General features: G+C 42.0%; 1 protein-coding gene across 14 annotated transcripts in view; it reads left to right on the top strand.

Moving 5' to 3' along the window:
- Positions 1–14612, top strand: part of RC3H1 (ring finger and CCCH-type domains 1) — a 106015-nt gene that overhangs the window by 23564 nt on the left and 67839 nt on the right. Inside the window, exon 1 of one of the 14 annotated variants that reach the window (XM_043491091.1) lies at positions 13605–13764. The exons of 12 other annotated variants lie outside the window; for them this stretch is intronic. The gene's annotated coding sequence lies outside the window, so the exon portion shown is untranslated. Of the gene's footprint in view, positions 1–13604; positions 13765–14612 lie in introns of those variants that run through there. One more of the 14 variants, XM_043491083.1, reaches the window with a different exon arrangement.

Here is a 14612-nt window from a genome sequence, read left to right as displayed (position 1 = left end):
CCCCCCCCCCCCCCGATTTCTCTATCACCTTTTCTTCCCCACCCTCTATCTTCTTCCCTTCACTCCCACGTTCCCCTCCTCTTCCCCATTCCACCTTTTCCTTTCCCACTGCCTCTTCCCCCCATCCCTCCTTCCTTCATTCCTCCCTCCCCTTCTCCTCCTATCCAGCCCCACCATGGGCATTCACTGTTGCACCGAAAACAGGAAGGCTCCAGCACACAGTAGAAGATCACAACTTGCACTAGGACCCAGGAGGCAGCATTGAGCTGCAGAGTCAGCAGAGCCAAGACACAGATGGGCAGCTCTGTGCTTGCAGAAATGAGGGGGATGGGGGACAGTGACATGTAACCCTGTGTGCCCCCCATGCCTCGCCTCAGTTTGAGGGAGGGACCCCTCAAACTGCACCCATGGTCGTCCTCACTGCCCCTATGCAGCTTCCCTTTGCTTCCCTGCCATTTTCTGCAGGGAAGCACAGAAATCCCGGGGGGGGGTTCTGCTGGGGCACAGTCCCTCAGAATTCCCCCAGGAGTAGATAGTCTTCTAAACAGGTCACCTAACAAGGTTGTACTTGCATGGTAGATAGGAGTGTTGGTTCAGAATATGCTGCAAAATAATTGCGATAACATTTGTGAAAATTCTATTTTTTTTCCTCTAACAGTCTCACTGGTATAGTTACACTGTAAAGTAGTCTTGGGCTAGTCTAAGCTATAACTTCTACCCCTGGCATTTTAACCATTTTTGTGTAACCACAGTCAGAGCTTGTCTAGACAATCGTGATTAAAATTCTGTAAGCTCCCTGTGTCTCCTCTGTTTTAGCACTCCCACCATTGCTACTGCCTTTGGAGCAACATGAGTGATGGTAAATGGGAAATTTTGAAGGCAAGGCCGTGATGAATTGCTAGACCATAATTTCCTTTGTTGCCACCAAAGACAGAAGACACTGCTGTAACCATGTTAGGCTAAAATACTGTTTCACAATACAGTTATAGAATTGTCTTCTGTTCACTCTGGCAAGAAGGAGGCATACCTCATGGTTGGGTTTACTTTACAAAAAATTAAGTAGGTTTAATTAACACGTAGGGAAAAGAGAATCTTTCTTCTGTACTAATGCTCCCACCTGAGCTACTAACAGTTCAGTGGGATTTTTTTGTAAAATTCTCTAGTGTAGACATAGCCTTTGTCTGTGCTCATCGTGAGGTTTGCCTTTACTATCATTTAAAGATGTTGTTAGACAGTATAGATTTTAAGTCCTTCACTAGGGGGGAAGAAGTATATTTTAACTTGTTAAACTAACCTGTTACAATCCTAGTGAAGACCAGGCAGTTTTAGTTGCAACTAATTTTAGTTGGGGAGATAACTAATGTGTTAATTATCTTGCTGTAAAATTCTAGTGGTGAGAAGTCTTTCAGTGCTCTAGTTAGGAGAGGAGTGAGCTGTAGCTCACGAAAGCTTATGCTCTAATAAATTTGTTAGTCTCTAAGGTGCCACAAGTACTCCTTTTCTTTTTGCGAATACAGACTAACACGGCTGCTACTCTGACACCCATAGATGGTGAGTATAGTGTTGACCTTGTCTACATACATCAGAGTAAAAATTACTTTTGCCTTATCTTAACTAAGAATTTACAGCAAGATAGCTAATGCATGTTAGCTATCTCACCAGCTAAAATGGGTTAAAACTATAACTGCCTCATCTTCACTAGGATTGTAACACAGATAAGATTAAGTAACATGGGTTAAAAATACCCTTTTACCTAATGCAGACATAACCTAAACCCCGGTGACAATGGTTGAGTGGAAGCCCTTGTCTGTAGTAGAGTTTTAGCATGTGTTAGCTACCATTAACTAACAATACTCTTTTTTTTTTTTTTTTTTTTTTTTTTTTTTTTTTTTTTTTTTAAAAGCCTAGACAAACTCAGCAAGGACTTCACTGAAGGATAAACCTTGAGCTGCCTTCCACACTGGAGACCCAAACTCTGCTAGCTGGACCGCTTGAAAATGGCTTTTGAATCATAGTTCTGTTGCACTAAGTAGATGGTGCTTTACAACAATATTTGAAAACAGTTGCCACTGGGACAGTTTGGTGCTCCAGTGTAGATAGAGCTATACATTTCATTACCCACTGGAAATCCTATTACATGGTTAGCAAGGGACAAGGGCGTGGGGTGAGTAGCCTAGAGATAGTAATTTTAAAAGTGGTTTTTAGTTAACACAATTCACAAGCATGAGGGGTTATTTACCCAGTATTGTGCATAGGATTATATCGGGGGTATCAAACTCCCGGCCTGCGGGCCATCTGCAGCCTGCAAACTTCCCCAGTGTGGCCCGTGGGGTCCAGCAGTTCTGGGGCTGGGTCTCTCCCTTGGCCCCACCTGCTGCTCCTGGGGCCCCAACAGCGCAGTGGAGCTCAGCAGCCTCTGCCTGCTTGCTCCAGTGGCTGCCGGCCCCTCCCTGCGGCCCTGGGGCGGGCTGTGCCTCTGTGTACTGCCCCCACCCTGAGCGCCCCTGCGGCCAATGGGAAGCTGCAGGGGTGGTTCCTGGGGGCAGCAGTATGTGGAGGCCCCTTGGCCTGCCCCACCTTGAAGCCCCAGGTAAGTGCTGCACTCCCTCCCAGAGCCTGCACCCCCCCATCCCCTGCTCCAGCCTTAGGCAGGTGTGGGGTGGAGTTTTGGGGCGTGGGTTCTGGGTGGCAATGAGTGACATTATTGGCCCACTGGGAGGATTTGAGGACTGGCCCTGGCCCTAAGGTAAATTGAGTTTGAGACCCCAGGCATATATAGAATTGTGGTCTGTCTCAGAAAAGCACAATTTGTTGTGGCATAGTTGAAGCTTTTGTTTGTGGTATATCTCTTGCCATGATATGTGTATGTATATCAAGCAACGATGTCCCAGTGCATCTTTAAATAGCATAATGGGAACCTGGAGGTTATTCCCTGTACTACCCCCCACGTGCGCGCACACCAAAAAAAAAAAGAAAAGAAATTAGAGCCCAGAGGGAGGTGTGTGATAGCCAGCTATGAACACAACATTAAAGACTCCCATCTGTGGTGTAGTTTTTTTTTTTTTTTTAAATTAAAAGTTACTTCGGTAGTTAGGAAATTAATCAAGTGTCTTCATTGCTTATGATGGCTAACGCTTGTGCTATGTCCCGACAAAGAATTTGTTCAGTGCTCAAAAGCACTCTCTTCCAAAATAAATAGATTTGTTAAAATAACTTATTTTATAGCAGTTGTCTCTGATGGGCTATATTTGGTTTTGACTTGTTTTTACTAATGTGTTTTCTAAAAGCATGGTTTGGTTTGGTTTTCAAGCCAAAGTTTTCACACTGCAGAACATTTAAAACATATTGGAAATAAAATGTTTTATGGTTTGCCTTGTTCCTCTATTCCTTCTGTCTGAACTGCACACCAACAAAGAATTATTGAGCTCTTGGAGTATGTCTGTGCTTCAATTAAAACTCCACAGTTTGCCCAGGGCAGCTGACTTAGGCTCACAGGGCTAAGGCTGAAGGACTGTTTAACTGCAGTTGTAGAGCATTCCCTCTAAGCTGGGCGCCTGCGCAACCGCACAGCACTCCAAGTACCACACACTTGATTATTACAGTCACACAGGTGTGCACATCCTCAGCAACAGTGGGAGCGCAGTGCCCAGGGGCAGGGCTGGAGAACGGCAGCTGGCGGGGGGAGAAAATCCAGGGCCCGGCAGCTGGAGGGGAACCAGGCAGTAAGGAGCTCTGGCCACCCCAGCTCGTGGGGAGGGAGCAGAAGTGGGGTATCTCAGCACCAGGCGGGCCCCCATCCCTGCCCTGGGACTCGCAGGACTGCTGCACAGCACCCTCCCCTCTGATTTTTGTGAAACACCCTCCCCATCCTCCACCCCTGGGTCATGCTGTGTTGCCAGAATGGGGATGATCTTCTGTGCCTCCTCCCCCCCACCCCTCGAGAGAAGAGGCTTGTGAATGGCTGCAAAGTGGCCAGGAGTTCAGGGCAAAACCAAACAGACGGGGAGACAAGCAGCTGAGCTGCCTGGGCTGTGCTTGGTGCAGCTGCAACCCCAAGTGAGTAGCACCAGCAACTTCTGGGTCTGCTTCAAAGCACTAGGCAGGCATGTGATTGGTGCACACAAGGGAACCCAAACTGAGAAACCTGGCCTCAGGGGTATTTGGTCTGGGGAGAGAGTGGGCACTTCTCTGGACACAAAGGCATGTCTCTGATTCTGGGCTACTGATGCTATTTGCACTCTGCAGAAGTGGACGGAGGGCACTGAAAGAGCTCGGGGTTACTTATTTTGCTTTTAAAAAAAAAAAAAAAAGTAATTGCACTTCCTTCTACCCCAGGATGGGCAAACTTTTTGGCCCAAGGGCCACATCTGGGTATGGAAATTGTATGGTGGGTCATGAATGCTCACAAAATTGGGGTTGGGCTGCAGGAGGGAGTGAGGGTTCTGGCTGGGGTGCAGACTCTGGGGTGGGCCCAGAAATGAGGTGTTTAGGGTTTGGGGGGGAGGTGAGGGCTCTGTCTGAGGGTGCAGACTCTTGGGTGGGGCTGGGGATGAGGGGTTTGGGGTACAGAAGGGTGCTCCTGGCTAGGATCGAGGGGTTTGGAGGGTGGAAGGTTGGGGTGAGGGAGAGGCTTGGGTGCAAGCTCCAGGCTGTGCTTACCTCAAGCAGCTCCTGGAACCAGAGGCACAGCCATGCAGCTCTGTGTGCTGCCCTGCCACAAGCACTGACCCTGTAGCTCCCATTGGCTGCAGTTCTGGGCCAATGGGAGCTGCGGGGGCGGCACTTGGGGCCTTAGCAGTACCTGGAGCCCTCTGGCTGCTTCTAAACATAAGAGCCACAAGGGGACATGCTGCTGCTTCCAGGAGCTGCGTGAACAGGCCCCTGATCCCACTTCCTAGGTGGAGCACTGGAGTGGAGCAAGCTCCAGAGCCGGGTTAAATTGGCTGGTGGACCGGATGTGGCCCACGGGCTGTAGTTGGCTCACCTCTGCTCTGCACTTTCTTTCTTTTTCTTTAAAGCTCGTGCAGTTCCTTAGAGAGTCATCCTAGTTATCAAGTACTTTTAAAAGTATTACGTTGTTCAATCAATCCCACTCTAAGAAAGAAATGATTGATCAACTTACTCCAAAAAGCAGCAATTATTTTCCATGTAGATTTTAGTGGCACTGGTCTGTGCTTTTTTTAATCATGTTTTTTTTTTTTTTTTTTAAATGAAGAATGAAAAGAAAAAGAAGTAATTGAAGATGCCCGTTGCTTTATAGTTGTAGGTTTCCTGGAAACTAATTAAGGGTTACTTGTAGATAATGTTCAAGAATCTAGATAAACAACTTGCACATCCAAAGAAAGTGGTTTCTTATGAATTTTTTCAGGGAAAGCCTGATCTTTATGATTACGTATGTTTGATTTTTAAACTTTGTTCAGACACTTCCTAAATAAAAGGGTTTGGTATTAATCTAGTTGGGTCCTTCACTGTATACTAACTCCTGCTCCTGTTGCAAAAAAGTCCCATGAACTTTGTGCTGAATAAGTTGGCCAACTTTGACCATCAATTCAATATGTAGAAATAGCAACCCACCGAGATAATGTAACAATCAATACTGCATTTTTACAAGCACCATGTAGTTTCACAATCCACTGTGTTTAAAATCAGGTCATTTTTTCCTTTTGAATATAAAAGTAGTATTTTTTTTTTTAAAAGAGCAACTTTAATGGTGTATGTACTGCTGTTAGCATTGAAGTAATTTCCTTTCAAAGATATGCTCTGTGTGTGTGTAACTCATTTTAAAGAAGACTAAGAGGGATTCAAATTTTCAGATTGCATGCATTGTTAACAGGTCTCATCTATGAAGCTTGTACCTAAAGATTTGGATTTTGTTTGCAGATTTCATGTTACTAGAATACTGTGTATAAATACTTCACTGCACAATTATACTCCAGATGTTTTGTTTTCAAACTAACAGATTGAACATTTGATGTTGCCAGACAGCAGATGGACTGAATTTTTAAATTTGTTGAACTTGGTAACAATCCAGGTTTAAATATGCTGCTGATCGTAGATCTTTTTTGCAAGTATTCACCTCTAGGGCCAAATTCTGCGAGTGTTAGTTAAGCAAAACTCCCATGGGCTTTTTAAGTGAGGAGCACAGAGTTTGGCCCTTGTATAAATTGTTGCCTTACCATAGATGAAAAATAAATGGTGGGGTTAAACTATACTGTGATGGGTTTGGGCCCTTTGGGGGTGTCACCTGGTGTGCTGGGATGCTGCTGAATCAGCCTATTCTGCCAGCCTGAGTCCCCTTTACCTGTCCTTGCTGGGTTAGGCTCACAAGTCTCTTCCAGCCAAGCGCACAGACAGGGCCACACCGAGCCCCACAGAGAGACAGGGATCTGCTCTGGAAAGATTCAGTCTTAGGGGCTGGCCCCAACACTCTGCCCACTTCTTTTAAGGGGTACAAACCCAAAGGTTTTATGGAAGTTGCCCCCTCCCTCAATGTGGGGGCAGATGTGCATAACTTCTTCTCCAACCCTCCCCCCCGCTAGAGATTACATAAACTGGGTTATATTATAAACAAGAAATAAGTTTTATTAACTACAAAAGGTGAATTTTAAGTGAATATAAGAGAGAGGAGACAGAATAAAGCTGATTACTGACCAAATAAAGCAAAATACACAGGCTAAGCTCAATGTATTTAGAAACAAAATGTAACTTCTTACCCTAAATGTTGTTTTAAGCAGGTTGCAAAGTTTCTGTGGTTCAGAGTTCCAGTTGTATTCCTTTTCAGACGGGACCCCTGTCTCAGTCTGGACTTTCTTCCTGCCTTCCCTTCAGGTGGCTTTAGCAGTCCTCCTTGGGCAGACAGATCATGGAGAGGAGGAGTCCCATTTGCCTTCCTCCCCACCCTTAAATAGGATTTACATAAGGCAGGAGTCCTTTTTTTCCCAAACTTGACCCCTCCCTCCCCCTTCCCTTCCAGTGGAAAGTTGCAAGAACTCCCAGGTAATGTTAGTATCGGGTGACAAGAGGACCTGATTCTGTATCCATGAGTCAGTGGCAGTAAGGAGCGTCAGCGGCACTGCCAAGCCTTTTCAGTCTTTGTCCTCACTGATGGGCCATCACCCCGTCTGGCTTTTCCATTGTTGTACCTGAAGTGTTAGCAGTGAGCGTCACTCAGAGTAGCACAGTTGAAATACAGATACATAGTCCATATTCCTAACTGAGATACAAAAATGATACAGGCATACAAATTGGATAATCTCATTCAGTAAATTATAACCTTTCCAATGATATTTTACAACACCCATCTTGCATAAAGTACATATAAGCATATTTTTATAAAGAATATGGAGTGAAACATCACATACATATATAGGTATTTTGTTTCTACTGGTGGCACACACATCCGGACATTACCTCGATATTGGTGCACATAACAAAATTCATCCTGCACATGGATGGAAAAAATTAGAGGGAAGTTGAACAGCCCCTTAGCCTGAGCCCCATGAGCCTGAGTCAGCTCTTATGGATCAACTGTAAGATTTTAATTGCAGTGTAGATATTTCCTTAGTGTCCAAGTTTTAGTGTCAGACTGGGAATTGGAAGATTTGGGTTCCTGACTGATAGTAAATTTTGTGTGTATAATATTGTAAATCACATAATTCCTCCGTCTGTTTCCACATGTATAATAAGAACTACTGTTTGTGGAGTTATTTTGGGATCCTTGTTTGAAAGTTGGCAGTGTAGCTTATAAAACCTTTTTTCATGCTGTAAATGCTGCTTAACTTTTTTGATGACAAACCACATACAAGTAAAAGCATTAACTGTGGAATTACCTGATTAAAACAATTGTCCTAGTATATGCAATTCTGGAGGGGTTTGCTAGCCAAAGTTTCAGTCAGTATCACTACAGATACATATGAAGACCCAGGCGGAGTAAAAGGGAATACATTTTGAATGGTCTCTTGTGTGTGGTTGGAGAAGCAGAGTTTAAAGGCCAGTGAAGATATTTCTAAAACATTACTATTTAATATGCAGGAAGATGTCACTGCTTGGTTGTTTACAACTGGATGACCTCTTAATATGGAAAGCTCATCTTTTATATGGTGTACAGGAAAAGTCACATTCATAGTCTGTAATACTTCCGCAATACATTTCAGCACTTTATCCAAAAACTTATTTGTTACAACATTATCTAAAGTATTTGAATAAAAAGATTGTGTCTTCCATTAGAGGTATGGTTGCCTTAGGATTAATGAGAAGAGGTAAGTAAAGTGACCATCTGTGAAATCCATGGCTTACAGTGGAAAACAAGCATCTCGCCCACATTTCTCCATTCTTCATCAGAAAAACAAAGTTCTGAATCAAAATCCCACTCATAACAAATCCTGTTCATGGGTCCATTGTTCTGAATTTACTTAATTACTTGTGCTGGTGGAATGTTTACGTGACAAGTCTCTTAATAAGGAACACTTTTTTCCCCCACAGGGTAGCATTCATTCAGATTATTTTTATTTGTATTACCATAGTGCCTACGAGCCTCAGTCAAGGACCAGAACCCCATCATGCTGGGTGCTGTAGAAATACAGAACAAAAAGATGGTGCCTTATCCAGAGAGCGTATAGTCTAAGCATAAGACAAATAAAAGATGGCTCTAGTGAGACAGACGGGGAGTTCAAGGAAACAAATAGAGGTTTGTGCAATAGGCAGTGTTTCTTGACCACTGTCACTTTTTTTTTTTTTTTTTTTAAATAGGGATCCGTGGCAAAGGAGAATTTTAAGGAGAGCATCACTGATCTATAGGATCAGTGCTGTGTCATGGTTTTTAAACCATCCCTTGGAGATGCCAAGGGAAGGATTCAAAGAGAGGAGTGATATGGTCGAAGTAATGGGCTAGCAAAATGATCTTACCAGTAGCACTTTGAATGAATGGTACAAGATTGCATTTGCCAAACTTAAAGAAAAGGATATTCCAGCAATTGAGATGTGAGGTGGTGACTCTATACAAGAGTTTTAGCTGCCTGAATGGATAGGGAAGGCTGTATCTTAGGGCTTGTCTACATTTACAGCGCTGCGGTGCTTAGTGAAGATACTACCTATGCCAATAGGAGAGCTTCTCCCATCAATGTAGGTACTCTACCTCCCCGGGAGGTGGTAGTTACGTTGACGGGAAAAGCCCTCCCGTTGATATAACGTGTACACCAGGAGTTAGGTAGTTACAACTGCGGGATTGTCTACACTGGCAATTTACAGCAACTTTCTCCCTCAGGGGGGTGAAAAAACACCTCTTGAGCTCAGCAAGTTTTAGCACTGTAACATGCCAGTGTAAACAGTGCACCAGTGCTGGGAGCTACACCTCTCGTGGACGTCGGTGGTTTGTTTTTTGTTTTTTAAGAGCGCTGGGAGACCTCTTAAAGTGCCGTGGCAGCACTTTAGCGTTGCTAGTGTATACCAGCCCAGTGTCTGAGTGACATTATACCGGCGTTAGTTTGTAGTGTAGTCCAGTGTTTAGAGATATTCTACAGAAAGAATCTGCAAGATGTAGATATAGGTTGGATGTGCAGATCTAGAAGTCCGATTTGAAGACTGCACCCAGGTTATATGCAGAATGATGATGTCCACAGTGATAAAGAAGGTGAGTGGGAAGAGTTGAAGGTGTGGGAGGAAATAGGAGCTCTGATTTAGCCATATTGACTTTGAGCTGAGAGCTAGACATCCACAAGAAGATGTCAGTGAGAGAGGCACAGATTTTAATTTGAAGAGAAGGGAGACAGATCTGGTGTAGAATTGTACATCTGAGATTCATCAGCATAAAGATGGTAGCTTAATGTGTTTTGTAAATGAGATTATTATAAGTTAAGGTATAGATGGGAAAAGAGAGGGAGCTCTGTGGAACTCCCAGAGAAAGTTGGAGGGAGCGTGCGAGGCAGATGCTCTTAAGGAGCAATTGAAGATTGTAGCATGGCTTTATTTGTTTACAAATGTAGCTGTTTATCTTTTTTAAAAAGGCAATTTTTTGATGTTTTCAGTCTAACTCCTGAAATGAGTGTAAAGAGAATTGGGGGCAGGGGAAGACTGCAATACTTCACACTCATATATAAGCCTCTTGAATTTGATGTAGTCATTATGTAAGAAACAGCAGTCAAGATTGTTATTGTTGACTGGGTTCTAGCAGATAGTTAGCAAAATATTTATTAGAAAAAAATTTTACCATAGATTTCAAGTCCTCTAGATTGGAAAAAAAAAATTAAATGTGGCTGTTTTTGGGGTGTCTGTTCTGTTTTCTGGAGAAGGTGAAAAGCACCATGCTCAGTCATGATCTAGCTCAGGGATTGCTTTGCGAAAAGCTAAAGGATGGTAAATTAGGTTACAGGCCCAAGAGTAACCACGTGTAAATCTTGTGCTCTTGAGTACAAAGAAGTTATCAATTAATTCTGGTGTTCTCTGCATTTCCACAAATCGATAACTATTCTCTTTTTAAAAGAAAGAATAGGATTAAAATATACAATGCTTCACAAATTTGTTTTATGTTTGTATGGGGGATATGCTAATCTTCTGTTTATGTCCCATCTGAAGAATATATGCTGCCAAAGCAAGCATTAAGAGGTATTGGTTGAGGGTTTTGCGACTTTCACAGATATCTCCATTCAGCCGCTGTCTCATTCTCTATCCTGTTGTGGTCTTGTAATGATGAGATTATTATAGTGTTGTGATATCTGTGGTATCCCTGTGATGTCACAAACAGGATTATGACTTCACTGCGGGATGAGGCTGATGGAGGAACTCGCTGAAAATATAAAGTTTAAAAATAAATGGGAATTCAAAAAGTTACTGGCATATTAAGTTGTCTTGTGTCAATAAGACTCTCTTGCAGTTGTTGCAGTCTGAAACATGGTGAAGACATTACTGTAGAAACAAGTTTCAGAGTAGTAGCCGTGTTAGTCTGTATCTGCAAAAAGAAAAGGGGACTTGTGGCACCTTAGAGACTAACAAATTTATTTGAGCAAGCTTTCGTGAGTTACTTTTGTGATGCATCCAATGAAGTGAGTTGTAGCTCACGAAAGCTTATGCTCAAATAAATTTGTTAGTCTCTAAGGTGCCACACGTACTCCTTTTCTTTTTGCAAATACAGGATATTTTTTAGGATTTCTTAAATTCAAATCTTAATGGTTGCTGTGCCAATGTTTGTCAGAAATGGATGATTAGATTCTAGTACCAAACTGGTGGTGGTAACTTTTTAAATTCTGCAGGAAAAAGGGCTCTTAATATCTTTTTTTGTTGTTTTATTTTTCCTTTAATATTAAATAGTATTATTTCTAGAGAGTAAGGTGCAGGCTCTAGAAGTTTGGTCTCTGGGAATAACTACAGTATTTATTAATAGTTTACACACAGTGCTTTTTATCCATAGGTCCAAAGCAATTTTGAAAGGGTAAAAATCTCATTATCCCTATTTTACAGCTGCTTTTTTTAACTTACTTTTTAAATTGTGAACCTGCTGAAGGAAGTTAGAAGTTCAAGACATGCAAATCGGATGAGCTTGTCTGTCTCTCCATAATTATCATAATTCCAGGGTAATCAAATAGCAAATTACACTGGCTGAACTGCAAAATCTTCCCTATTGTGGATTAGCTGCATGTGGCCCACGGCAGACCTTACCAGTGATAAGTCTGCACGTGCACACAAACAACTTTATTTGAGCAAATTATTCCTACCCTACTGGGATGGAGGAGAGAGTCCTTTTTTTTTCCTTTTTTCTTTTTTTCTTTTTCTTTTTTTTTAAAATACCTGGGAGCCACCAGGATGTTCTGATGATGGAAACCATATAAGTATCTAGCTGAATAGATATATATAAAATCAGTTTTAAATCGTTGAGGTGTCAGCATTTATTTTTCAGACCTGTATTTTCCCCCATTGGAATTCAAATTTGGATATTTGTATGTTTAGACAACAGCTCTTCAAACCTCAACATCTACTTTTGGGGAGGACAGATGTTTTATTTACTGTGACTTCTGCTTTGGACGGTTAATGGATGGAGTTCTTTGACTGTTGACCCACAGATCTAATATCTTTTCTCTGAAAAGGTGACTTTTTTTTTTTTTTGTTCCTCTTCAGCTAAGTTGGCTCCTCCCCACCCTTTTCCCCAACTTCAGCCCTAGCGCGTAACTGCTAGTTAGAGGCCCATATACTAAATTGCAGTTGCTTGGTAGGAAAGTTGTGTGCACAACAAGGTCAGCTGCTTTAGAAGTATGTGAAGATCCTCTAGTTGCAATGAAGGGACATAGTTTGGACATTCCCTCTCTTTTCCCTAACCTCTTCTAAACCTTGTGCATTAGCTGGTGACGTGCAGAATTTTTTCTGGCTAATGACCTGAGAGTCTACTGATTTGTTAAGGATTGCCCCTTTCTTTTAAATAAATTGTACAGTAGCAGCCGTGTTAGTCTGTATCCGCAAAAAGAAAAGGAGGACTTGTGGCACCTTAGAGACTAACAAATTTATTATGCTCAAATAAATTTGTTAGTCTCTAAGGTGCCACAAGTACTCCTTTTCTTTTTGTAGAGATACAGAGTCTCTACCATAAAATGTGAGGCTGTTATGGCCTGCTAAATTACCGCTTGTATACTTCATTGAAAATTTACTGACTATTGGCTTTTAAAATGTACAGTTCTTCTTTTATCCTATAAAGAGCTGTAGCTATTCTATATTAAAATGTATACAACTTTCAAATATACACCACAACAGATGTATAAAGGATGTAAATGTTCTTCAGTTTTTTAACCTTGGTGGCAAGGAATAGTATTGTGGCTGAAGCAAAGGTCTCGCAGGTTGGAAGGGGGAACCGAGTTCTAGTCCCAGCTCTTACCCAAGGTATCTCAGTTAATGTCATTTAACCTGTCTAATTCTCAGGCTTCCCCACTTGTAAAAATAAATTGATTCTTGCCTCTCAGGATGTTGTGAAGCTTAATTCATTAATGTCAGGAAGGTGCTCTGAGATCCTCTGATAGGAGGTGCTATGGTGGTATTTTTTTTTTATGGTGGTTTTTTTATGTTCTTAAAAACTGGGAAGTTTCAAGTGAAGGCTAGTCCTTGTCCTTAACAGGTCCTTGTTTTTGCTAAAATATTTTATTGGCTACCAAACCAGTGACTTTTATATAATGCAGAGGTATGTGTCGAGAAGGGGATCTTTTTGACTTTCCCATTCGTGCTAATGGGAGTTGGTCTAGAGAGGGGAGGAAGCCCTTCTTTGTATACTGCAGCCTTGATATGTAATTGAAGGTAAAGAAACTTCAGCCCTAACTTTGATTGGATTGTGTGAGTTGGAGTTAGCATTCTGATTTTGTACATAGTTTTATGGTTTCTTTTTTAGCTTAAAAATGAAACAGAAGTGTGTACAAACAACTCCACATTGAATGAGAGTTTATTTAATAGTCTGAAAATTGTATTTCATGTGATGTACTGTGCAGTATCCTTTTACGAGTAGGGGAGAGTATTTTTTAGACATAAACCAGCTAGGTTTTGCTGCTTTTCCAGGACTTGCTTTTGTCACAGGATTCTGCCATCTTTTAGGTGGATGGCTGTTTGTGGGTGGGTGGATGTGTGTGTATATATAAAGAATGAGGAAGTGAAGCACTCGGAACATGCAGTCATTTGGCTAACACTGTGTACGACTAGTCCAGAGAGCTTTTTCCTCCCTTTCATTGATCTTAAAATACAGTAACCACACAGTAATATCCCAAGCATATTTGTGATGGTTATGGAATTCCACAAACCAAGGTAAGAATCTCTTCTCTTGGCATCTTCTCTTCATACTCTTCTCCCACCTCCCCCACATCCAAAAGTTGTTTGTGATCAGAAGTAAGCTTTCATTTTCAGATGCTATTCAGCCAAGCTGGGTGTGGAAAGATTGTGTAACATAATTTTCCCTTTTCATGCATGCTGCAGTTGGCTGCTCTGTGTGTTCTTAAAGACAGAAAAAGATGCACAGTTTTGAACTATATCTAAATAACCATTTTCTTCTGGCTGGTAAAGGAGTCAGGAAAATAGTTAGAATTTCACTTTACCTTTTAAAATAAATATAAGGTTTTTATAAGATTTTTTTTTAAATGATCATGAGGGGAAGTGAAAGAAATATTATAGTGCATTCATAATGCTTTTTGCTAGATAGGCCAACTCAGAAGAGTTCTGTTAACAGTTAAATTATTCTAATGTGAAGTGCTGGTGAAAAGTGAGTCATTGACAGCCTTGGAGAATGGTTTCAGAGTAGCAGCCGTGTTAGTCTGTATTCGCAAAAAGAAAAGGAGTACCCGGAAAAAGCAGGAAAACTCTGCTTTTTCCACCAAATGCATCCGATGAAGTGAGCTGTAGCTCACGAAAGCTTATGCTCTAATAATTTGTTAGTCTCTAAGGTGCCTTGGAGAATGAATTCCTCTCACCTTGGGTCCTACATGACAGTGGCAGTGCGAGCTCCCCCATATTGTTCTCCTACTGGGTTGCAGCCTTGTTTTGGAGGGTCCAAAGAAGGTGGTTTATTCTGTAAGCTCCTTAAACCCTTGTTCTCTGAATGCTTGCAAGGTTTTCAAATATGGTTGGTCTCTCTCTCTGATGTTAACTCTTCCTCATTG

Source organism: Dermochelys coriacea, chromosome 8 (assembly GCF_009764565.3).
Source record: "Dermochelys coriacea isolate rDerCor1 chromosome 8, rDerCor1.pri.v4, whole genome shotgun sequence".
Lineage (NCBI taxonomy): Eukaryota > Metazoa > Chordata > Testudines > Dermochelyidae > Dermochelys > Dermochelys coriacea.
The sequence above is the reverse complement of the archived record's forward strand: the minus strand, read 5'-3'. Positions and strand labels throughout refer to the sequence as shown.